At 38.8% G+C, this 10,310-nt stretch overlaps 2 non-coding genes across 2 annotated transcripts; both read left to right on the top strand.

The window, feature by feature from the left end:
- The first annotated feature begins 470 nt into the window (after positions 1-470).
- LOC130972634 (small nucleolar RNA R71) lies at positions 471-578 on the top strand. Its single transcript, XR_009083795.1, has one exon. It is a non-coding gene; the product is annotated as a small nucleolar RNA R71 (small nucleolar RNA).
- Positions 579-5,651: 5,073 nt separating this feature from the next.
- Positions 5,652-5,759, top strand: LOC130972633 (small nucleolar RNA R71). The gene has a single exon (XR_009083794.1). It is a non-coding gene; the product is annotated as a small nucleolar RNA R71 (small nucleolar RNA).
- Positions 5,760-10,310: the final 4,551 nt, after the last annotated feature.

Genomic DNA, 10,310 nt, shown 5'->3' with positions numbered 1-10,310 from the left:
TGTTGAGGTCTCTCTTGATTCTTCCATGAGAAATTTGGGTGATTTCCCCATGAAGAATTATAGGTGTTTCCATAGGGTTCTCCTAGGTAATTCACCTCTTCCATTAAAGGGTTCTCAGGATCATATGCTTCTTCTTCAGATGAAGCATCTTTAGTACTGCTTGGTGCATTTTGCATTCCAGACAGACTTTGAGAGATCAAATTGACTTGTTGAGTCAATATTTTGTTCTGAGCCAGAATGGCATTCAGAGTGTCAATCTCAAGAACTCCTTTCTTCTGATTTGTCCCATTGTTCACAGGATTCCTTTCAGAAGTGTACATGAATTGGTTATTTGCAACCATTTCAATTAGTTCTTGAGCTTCTGTAGGCGTCTTCTTTAGATGAAGAGATCCTTCAACAGAGCTATCCAAAGATATCTTGGATAGTTCAGAGAGACCATCATAGAAAATACCTATGATGCTCCATTCAGAAAGCATGTCAGAAGGACATTTTCTGATCAATTGTTTGTATCTTTCCCAAGCTTCATAGAGGGATTCTCCATCCTTCTGTCTGAAGGTTTGGACTTCCACTCTAAGCTTACTCCATTTTTGAGGTGGAAAGAATTTTGCCAAGAAGGCATTGACTAGCTTTTCCCAAGAGTCCAGGCTTTCTTTAGGTTGAGAATCCAACCATATTCTAGCTCTGTCTCTTACAGCAAAAGGGAATAGCATCAGTCTGTAGACCTCAGGGTCAACCCCATTAGTCTTGACTGTGTCACAGATTTGCAAGAATTCAGCTAAGAACTGATGAGGATCTTCCAATGGAAGTCCATGGAACTTGCAATTCTGTTGCATTAGAGAAACTAATTGAGGCTTAAGCTCAAAGTTGTTTGCTCCAATGGCAGGGATAGAGATGCTTCTCCCATAGAAGTCGGGAGTAGGTGCAGTAAAGTCACCCAGCACCTTCCTTGCATTGTTGGCATTGTTGTTATTTTCGGCTGCCATGGGTTTTTCTTCTTTGAAGAATTCGGTCAGGTCCTCAACAGAGAGTTGTGCCTTAGCTTCTCTTAGCTTTCGCTTCAAGGTCCTTTTAGGTTCAGGGTCAGCTTCAATAAGAATGCCTTTGTCTTTGTTCCTGCTCATATGAAGAAGAAGAGAACAAGAAAATATGGAATCCTCTATGTCACAGTATAGAGATTCCTTGAGGTGTCAGAGGAAAAGAAAAATGGAAGACAGAGGTAGAAAATTCGAACTTATCAAAGAAGATGGAGTTCGAATTTTGCATTAAGGAATAGTGTTAGTCCATAAATAGAAGGATGTGAGAAGAAGGGAAGTAATTTTCGAGAATTAAGTAAAAGATTTTGAAAACATTTTGAAAAACACTTAATTGATTTTCGAAAATAAGAGTGGAAAAGAAATCAAGTGATTTTTGAAAAAGATTTTGAAATTAGAAATAAAAAAGATTTGATTGAAAACTATTTTGAAAAAGATGTGATTAGAAAGATTTGATTGAAAAGTTATGGTTTTAAAAAGATATGATTGAAAAGATATGATTTGAAAACAATTTTAAAAAGATTTGATTTTTAAAAATTAATGACTTGCCTAACAAGAAAAGATATGATTCAAACATTAAACCTTTCTCAACAGAAAAGGCAACATACTTAAAATGTTCAATCAAATCATTAATTGTTAGTAAGTATCTTTGAAAAAGGAAAGAAATTGATTTTGAAAACATTTGATTGAAAAGATATGATTTGAAAAAGATTTGATTTTGAAAAACTTTGAAAACTTGAAAAAAAATTGATTTTGAAAACAAAATCCTCCCCCTTGTGCCATCCTGGCGTTAAACGCCCAGAATGGTGCACATTCTGGCGTTTAACGCCCAAACTACTACCCTTTTGGGCGTTAAACGCCCAGCCAGGCACCCTGGCTGGCGTTTAAATGCCAGTCTGTCTTCTTTACTGGGCATTTTTGAATGCCCAGCTTTTTCTGTGTGATTCTTCTGCAGTATGTTCTGAATCTTCAATTCTCTGTATTATTGACTTGAAAAGACACAAATTAAAAATATTTTTGGATTTTTAATAATAAGGAATAATCAAAATGCAACTAAAATCAAATAATAATGCATGCAAGACACCAAACTTAGCAGTTTGTATACCATTGACACTAACAAAATGAGAATGCATATAACAAAACACTCAAGTCAATAGAATTCAAAGATCAAAACAAGGAAATCATCAAGAACAACTTGAAGATCAATGAGGACACATGCATGAATGCAATAAAAACAGAAACATACAATTGATACTAAACTTAAGATGAGACTCTAGACTCAAACAAGACATATTTTTGGATTTTATGATTTTGTAATTTTTTTTTTTGTGCTTTTTTGAAAATTAAGTGAAAAGGAAAATAAAGGTATCAAAATTCTTAATGAGGATTCCAGGAATCATGCAATGTTAGTCTAAAGATTTAGTCTAAAGGAATTAGACATGGCCGGCCAAGCTTCAGCAGGACATTGCATTCAAGAGCTAAATTGATGAGAATCAATCAGCTTTGGTGATGATAAGAACATCACCCTGAAACACTAGAATTCATTCTTAAGAACTCTGAAGAAAAATACCTAATCTAAGCAACAAGATGAACCGTCAGTTGTCCATACTCGAACAATCCCCGGCAACGGCGCCAAAAACTTGGTGCGCGAAATTGTGATCACTACAACTTCGCACAACTAACCAGCAAGTGCACTGGGTCGTCCAAGTAATACCTTACGCGAGTAAGGGTCGATCCCACGGAGATTATTGGTATGAAGCAAGCTATGGTCACCTTGTGAATCTTAGTCAGGCAAACTCAAATGGGTATAGGTAATAAACGCATAAAGCATAAAGATAAAGATAGAGGTACTTATGTAATTCATTGGTAGGAACTTCAGATAAGCGTATGAAGATGCCTTCCCTTCCGTCTCTCTGCTTTCCTACTGTCTTCATCCAATCCTTCTTATTCCTTTCCATGGCAAGCTTGTGTAGGGTTTCACCGTTGTCAATGGCTACCTCCCATCCTCTCAGTGAAAGCGATTGCATATGCCCTGTCACGGCACGCGGAATTCAGCTGTCGGTTCTCGGTCAGGCCGGAATAATATCCATCGATACTTTTGCGTCTGTCACTAACGCCCCGCCTGCTAGGAGTTTGAAGCACGTCACAGTCATTCAATCATTGAATCCTACTCAGAATACCACAGACAAGGTTTAGACCTTCCGGATTCTCTTGAATGCTGCCATCAGTTCTCGCCTATACCACGAAGATTCTGGTTAAAGAATCCAAGAGATATTCACTAGAGCCTTGGTTGCTTGTAGAACAAAAGTGGTTGTCAGTCACCTTGTTCATAGGTGAGAATGATGATGAGTGTCACGGATCATCACATTCATCAAGTTGAAGAACAAGTGATATCTTGGACAAAGAACAAGCGGAATTGAATAGAAGAACAATAGTAATTGCATTAATACTCGAGGTACAGCAGAGCTCCACACCTTAATCTATGGTGTGTAGAAACTCCACCGTTGAAAATACATAAGAACAAGGTCTAGGCATGGCCGTGAGGCCAGCCTCCCAGTGATCTAAGAACTAAATGTCCAAAGATAAAAAATACAATAGTAAATGGTCCTATATATAGAGAACTAGTAGCCTAGGGTGTACAGAGATGAGTAAATGACATAAAAATCCACTTCCGGGCCCACTTGGTGTGTGCTTGGGCTGAGCAATGAAGAAATTTCGTGTAGAGACTCTTCCTGGAGTTAAACGCCAGCTTTTATGCCAGTTTGGGCGTTTAACTCCCATTTAGGTGCCAGTTCCGGCGTTTAACGCTGGAAATCTTGAGGGTGACTTTGAACGCCGGTTTGGGCCATCAAATCTTGGGCAAAGTATGGACTATCATATATTGTTGGAAAGCCCAGGATGTCTTACTTCCAACGCCGTTGAGCGCGCGCCAATTGGGCTTCTGTAGCTCCAGAAAATTCACTTCGAGTGCAGGGAGGTCAGAATCCAACAGCATCTGCAATCCTTTTCAGTCTCTGGATCAGATTTTTGCTCAGGTCCCTCAATTTCAGCCAGAAAATACCTGAAATCACAGAAAAACACACAAACTCATAGTAAAGTCCAGAAAAGTGAATTTTAACTAAAAACTAATAAAAATATACTAAAAACTAACTAGATCATACCGAAAACATACTAAAAACAATGCCAAAAAGTGTATAAATTATCCGCTCATCAGAAGGGTCTGCCAAGGATGATGGATTCATCCATGCACTTCCCAGTCTCTAGGACTATGAAATCAGCAGGGATGTAATGGTCTTCAATTTTCACCAGAACATCCTCTACAAGTCCATAAGCTTGTTTTCTTGAATTGTCTGCCATTTCTAGTGAGATTCTGGCAGCTTGCACCTCAAAGATCCCTAGCTTCTCCATTACAGAGAGAGGCATGAGGTTTATACTTGACCCTAAGTCACACAGAGCCTTCTTGAAGGTCATGGTGCCTATGGTACAAGGTATTGAAAACTTCCCAGGATCTTGTCTCTTTTGAGGTAATTTCTGCCTAGACAAGTCATCCAGTTCTTTGGTGAGCAAAGGAGGTTCATTCTCCCAAGTCTCATTTCTAAATAACTTGTCATTTAGCTTCATGATTGCTCCAAGGTATTTAGCAACTTGCTCTTCAGTGACATACTCATCCTCTTCAGAGGAAGAATACTCATCAGAGCTAATGAAAGGCAGAAGTAAGTCCAATGGAATCTCTATGGTCTCATTTTGAGCCTCAGATTCCCATGGTTCCTCATTGGGGAACTCAGTGGAGGCTAGTGCACGCCCATTGAGGTCTTCCTCAGTGGCGTTCACTTCCTCTCCTTCCTCTCCAAATTCGGCCATGTTGATGGCCTTGCACTCTCCTTTTGGATTTTCTTCTGTTTTGCTTGGGAGAGTACTAGGAGGGAGTTCAGTGACTTTCTTGCTCAGCTGTCCCACTTGTGCCTCCAAATTCCTAATGGAGGACCTTGTTTCAGTCATGAAACTTTGAGTGGTTTTGATTAGATCAGAGACCATAATTGCTAAGTCAGAGGGGTTCTGCTTAGAATTCTCTGTCTGTTGCTGAGAAGATGATGGAAAAGGCTTGCCATTGCTAAACCTGTTTCTTCCACCATTATTGTTGTTGAAACCTTGTTGAAGTCTCTCTTGATTCTTCCATGAGAAATTTGGGTGATTTCTCCATGAAGAATTATAGGTGTTTCCATAGGGTTCTCCTAGGTAATTCACCTCTTCCATTGAAGGGTTCTCAGGATCATAAGCTTCTTCTTCAGATGAAGCATCCTTAGTACTGCTTGGTGCATTTTGCATTCCAGACAGACTTTGAGAAATCAAATTGACTTGTTGAGTCAATATCTTGTTCTGAGCCAGAATGACATTCAGAGTATCAATCTCAAGAACTCCTTTCTTCTGATTTGTCCCATTGTTCACAGTATTCCTTTCAGAAGTGTACATGAATTGGTTATTTGCAACCATTTCAATTAGTTCTTGAGCTTCTGTAGGCGTCTTCTTCAGATGAAGAGATCCTCCAGCAGAGCTATCCAAAGACATCTTGGATAGTTTAGAGAGACCATCATAGAATATACCTATGATGCTCCATTCAGAAAGCATGTCAGAAGGACATTTTCTGATCAATTGTTTGTATCTTTCCCAAGCTTCATAGAGGGATTCTCCATCCTTCTGTCTGAAGGTTTGGACTTCCACTCTAAGCTTACTCAATTTTTGAGGTGGAAAGAACTTTGCCAAAAAGGCATTGACTAGCTTTTTCCATGAGTCCAGGCTTTCTTTAGGTTGTGAGTCCAACCATGTCCTAGCTCTGTCTCTTACAGCAAAAGGGAATAGCATAAGTCTGTAGACCTCAGGGTCAACCCCATTAGTCTTGACAGTGTCACAGATTTGCAAGAATTCAGCTAAGAACTGATGAGGATCTTCCAATGGAAGTCCATGGAACTTGCAATTCTGTTGCATTAGAGAAACTAATTGAGGCTTAAGCTCAAAGTTGTTTGCTCCAATGGCAGGGATAGAGATGCTTCTCCCATAGAAGTCGGGAGTAGGTGCAGTAAAGTCACCCAGCACCTTCCTTGCATTGTTGGCATTGTTGTTGTTTTCGGCTGCCATGGGTTCTTCTTCTTTGAAGATTTCTGTCAGGTCCTCTATAGAGAGTTGTGCCTTAGCTTCTCTTAGCTTTCGCTTCAAGGTCCTTTCAGGTTCAGGGTCAGCTTCAACAAGAATGCCTTTGTCTTTGTTCCTGCTCATATGAAAGAGAAGAGAACAAGAAAATATGGAATCCTCTATGTCACAGTATAGAGATTCCTTGAGGTGTCAGAGGAAAAGAAAAATAGAAGGAAGAAGGAGAAGAATTCGAACTTAGTCAGATAGAGTTTGAATTGTGCATTGAGGAGGAGTGGTACTCCATAAATAGAAGGATGTGAGAAGAGGGGAAGAGATTTTTCGAAAATTAATTAAAAAGATTTTAAAAACTTTTTGAAAAACTTTAATTTGATTTTCGAAAATCAAGAGTGAGAAAGAGATCAAGTAATTTTTGAAAAAGATTTTGAAATTAGAAATCAAAAAGATATGATTAAAAAGATATGATTAAAAAGTTATGGTTTTAAAAAGATATGATTGAAAAGATATGATTTGAAAACAATTTAAAAAGATTTGATTTTTAAAAAAAAATTAATGACTTGCCTAACAAGAAAAGATATGATTCAAACATTAAGCCTTTCTCAACAGAAAAGGCAACATACTTAAAATGTTCAATCAAATCATTAATTGTTATCAAGTATCTTTGAAAAAGGAAAGAAATTGATTTTGAAAACATTTGATTGAAAAGATATGATTTGAAAAAGATTTGATTTTGAAAAACTTTGAAAACTTGAAAAAAATTGATTTTGAAAACAAAATCCTCCCCCTTGTGCCATCCTGGCGTTAAACGCCCAGAATGGTGCACATTCTGGCGTTTAACGCCCAATGCACTACCTTTTTCGGCGTTAAACGCCCAACCAGGCACCCTGGCTGGCGTTTAAACGCAAGTCTGTCCTTCTTCACTGGGCGTTTTGAACGCCCAGCTTTTTCTGTATAATTCCTCTGTTGCATGTTCTAAATTTTCAGTTCCCTGTACTATTGACTCGAAAATAGAACCAAGATCAAATAAACAATGCATGCAAGACACCAAACTTAAAATTAGACACTAGACTCAAACAAGAAACATAAAATATTTTTTTGTTTTTTATGATTTTGAAAATTTTTTTGTGTTTTTTCGAAAATTATATAGAAAATAAAAGTTTCAGAATTCTAAATTTGGATTCCAGGAATCATTGCAATGCTAGTCTAAGACTCCGGTCCAGGAATTAGACATGGCTTCACAGCCAGCCAAGCTTTCAAAGAAAGCTCCGGTCCAAAACACTAGACATGGCCAATGGCTTCATCCAATCCTTCTTACTCCTTTTCATGGCAAGCTTATGCAAGGGTTTCACCGTTGTCAGTGGCTACCTCCCATCCTCTCAGTGGAAATGTTCAACACACCCTGTCACGGCACGGCTATCCATCTGTTGGTTTTCGATCAGGCCAGAATAGAATCCAGTGATTCTTTTGCGTCTGTCAATAACGCCCCGCCTTCAGGAGTTTGAAGCACGTCACAGTCATTCAATCATTGAATCCTACTCAGAATACCACAGACAAGGTTAGACCTTCCGGACTCTCTTGAATGCCGCCATCAGTTCTTGCCTATACCACGAAGACTCTGATCTCACGGAATGGCTGGCTCGTTTGTCATGCGAGCACTCGGTTGTCAGGCGATCAACCATGCATCGTGTATCAGGAATCCAAGAGATATTCACCCAATCTAAGGTAGAACGGAGGTGGTTGTCAGTCACACGTTCATAGGTGAGAATGATGATGAGTGTCACGGATCATCACATTCATCAAGTTGAAGAACAAGTGATATCTTAGACAAAGAACAAGCGGAATTGAATAGAAGAACAATAGTAATTGCATTAATACTCGAGGTACAGCAGAGCTCCACACCTTAATCTATGGTGTGTAGAAACTCCACCGTTGAAAATACATAAGAACGAAAGTGATCATTGGTTTCGGCCCCAGAGAGGGAACCAGAAGAACCAAGATGAAAATACAATAGTGAAAGGTCCTATTTATAGGAAACTAGTAGCTTAAGAATTACAAAGATGAGTAAATGACATAAAAATCCACTTCTGGGCCCACTTGGTGTGTGCTTGGGCTGAGCAATGAAGCATTTTTCGTGTAGAGACTCTTCTTGGAGTTAAACGCCAGCTTTTATGCCAGTTTGGGCGTTTAACTCCCATTTTGGTGCCAGTTCCGGCGTTTAACGCTGGGAAATCTGAAGGTGACTTTGAACGCCAGTTTGGGCCATCAAATCTTGGGCAAAGTATGGACTATCATATATTGCTGGAAAGCCCAGGATGTCTACTTTCCAACGCCGTTGAGAACGCGCCAATTGGGCTTCTGTAGCTCCAGAAAATCCTCTTCGAGTGCAAAGAGGTCAGAATCCAACAGCATCTGCAGTCCTTTTCAGTCTCTGAATCAGATTTTTGCTCAGGTCCCTCAATTTCAGCCAAAAAATACCTGAAATCACAGAAAAACACACAAACTCATAGTAAAGTCTAGAAAAGTGAATTTTAACTAAAAACTAATAAAAATATACTAAAAACTCAACCAAATATACTAAAAACATACTAAAAACAATGCCAAAAAGCGTACAAATTATCCGCTCATCAACGATCTGCATGTATTGTTGAGGCTTTGACGAGGATCCTCCTCCCATTGGCTGCATGCATTTAGGTGTTCAAGGATGCATGCATGCAAATTCTGTTTCCCCATGAGCGCGTTCTTCTAGGCACATGTGACCATCTTCTCATAGCTGATCCTAGCCGTGGCCCCTCCTTGTGTTTGTTTAAAATTTTTTTCCTGCATGAACCAAAACAACTAGCCTTAGGACATTAATGTAGTCGTGGCAATTGATTTGTACTAAGGGAAAAGAATTGTTTTGTTTTGTTTATTATTATTTATTATTTGGAAAAAAAAACTTTTTTATGGTCAATTGTGTCCCTTGATTAAAGATGCTAAAAGTTGGTGAACACCAAACTTATATTTTATTGAGGGGACGGCTTTGCAATGCAAGCCATTCTTCACAATTGATGTATTTTTTTTTTAAAAAAATTTTGATGCATGATCCCTTTCTATATGGTTTTGATTCCATTATTGGGAAGTGATCTTCTGCATATTGTTACACATGCAGACACCAAACTTAGTGTTTGGTCATATGCTCCATCAAAAGAATTATGCATATGCTCTAAGAATAGCTCCCTTTCTTTTTTTGAAAAGCAGAAATTAAGTGTGCCTTAAGGGACACCAAACTTAGAAGTCTGACTTATGCTCTAAAATAAAATATGCAATTATCAAATATGAAAGTTCAAAATCATACTCAGGAAATCATAGCTTATTAAAGAGAAGACAGAAACTTTAAATCATGGGTTGCCTCCCATGAAGCGCTCTTTTATTGTCACTAGCTTGACATTGGACTCCCTTTAGGGTGGTTGATGTTGGTGATGTCTCAACTTGTCACCTCTCACTGTAAGCTTTCTCTGTGTGCCTTGATGCTCAATTTCAATGTGCTCAAGAGAGAGTACTTGGTTGACAGTGTAATAATCTTTTGTTCCCAGCTGTTGATACACTAGTTGCACCTTATCACCTTTGGCAAATCCTTCAGTTGGGATTTTCTTATTCTTCCACCCCTTGTAGGCCTTTTTCTTATTTTTCTTCTTCTTCTTCCTTGTTGATATGCTTCCTTTGACAGTGACTTGAGTTGTGATACCTTCCTTTTTGTTTATCATCCCAGCTTCTTTTTGAATTCCTTTTTCTCCTTGTACAAGATCACTCTCTTGTTCTATTGTTTTGTCGGTTGCTTGCTTTGGAAGAAAGTCACCACTTGTCTTGCTTGGTTCTTCATTCCTTTGTAATTCTGGAAAGACTTTCAAGGTGATGCTTTCCTCATGCATCCTGAGGGTTAGCTCTCCCTGTTCTATATCCACAATGGCTCTAGCAGTGGCCAAAAATGGTCGACCAAGTATTATTGAGTCATTTCCATTTTCTGAAGAATCCAGGATCACAAAATCTGCCGGATAGATGAACTTGTCAACTTTAACTAAAAGGTTCTCAATCAGCCCTTTAGGATATACTACTGATTAGTCCACCAACTCCAAGGATATCTGTATTGGTTTCACC

Source organism: Arachis stenosperma, chromosome 3 (genome assembly GCF_014773155.1).
Source record: "Arachis stenosperma cultivar V10309 chromosome 3, arast.V10309.gnm1.PFL2, whole genome shotgun sequence".
Classification (NCBI taxonomy): domain Eukaryota; kingdom Viridiplantae; phylum Streptophyta; class Magnoliopsida; order Fabales; family Fabaceae; genus Arachis; species Arachis stenosperma.
The sequence above is the reverse complement of the archived record's forward strand: the minus strand, read 5'-3'. Positions and strand labels throughout refer to the sequence as shown.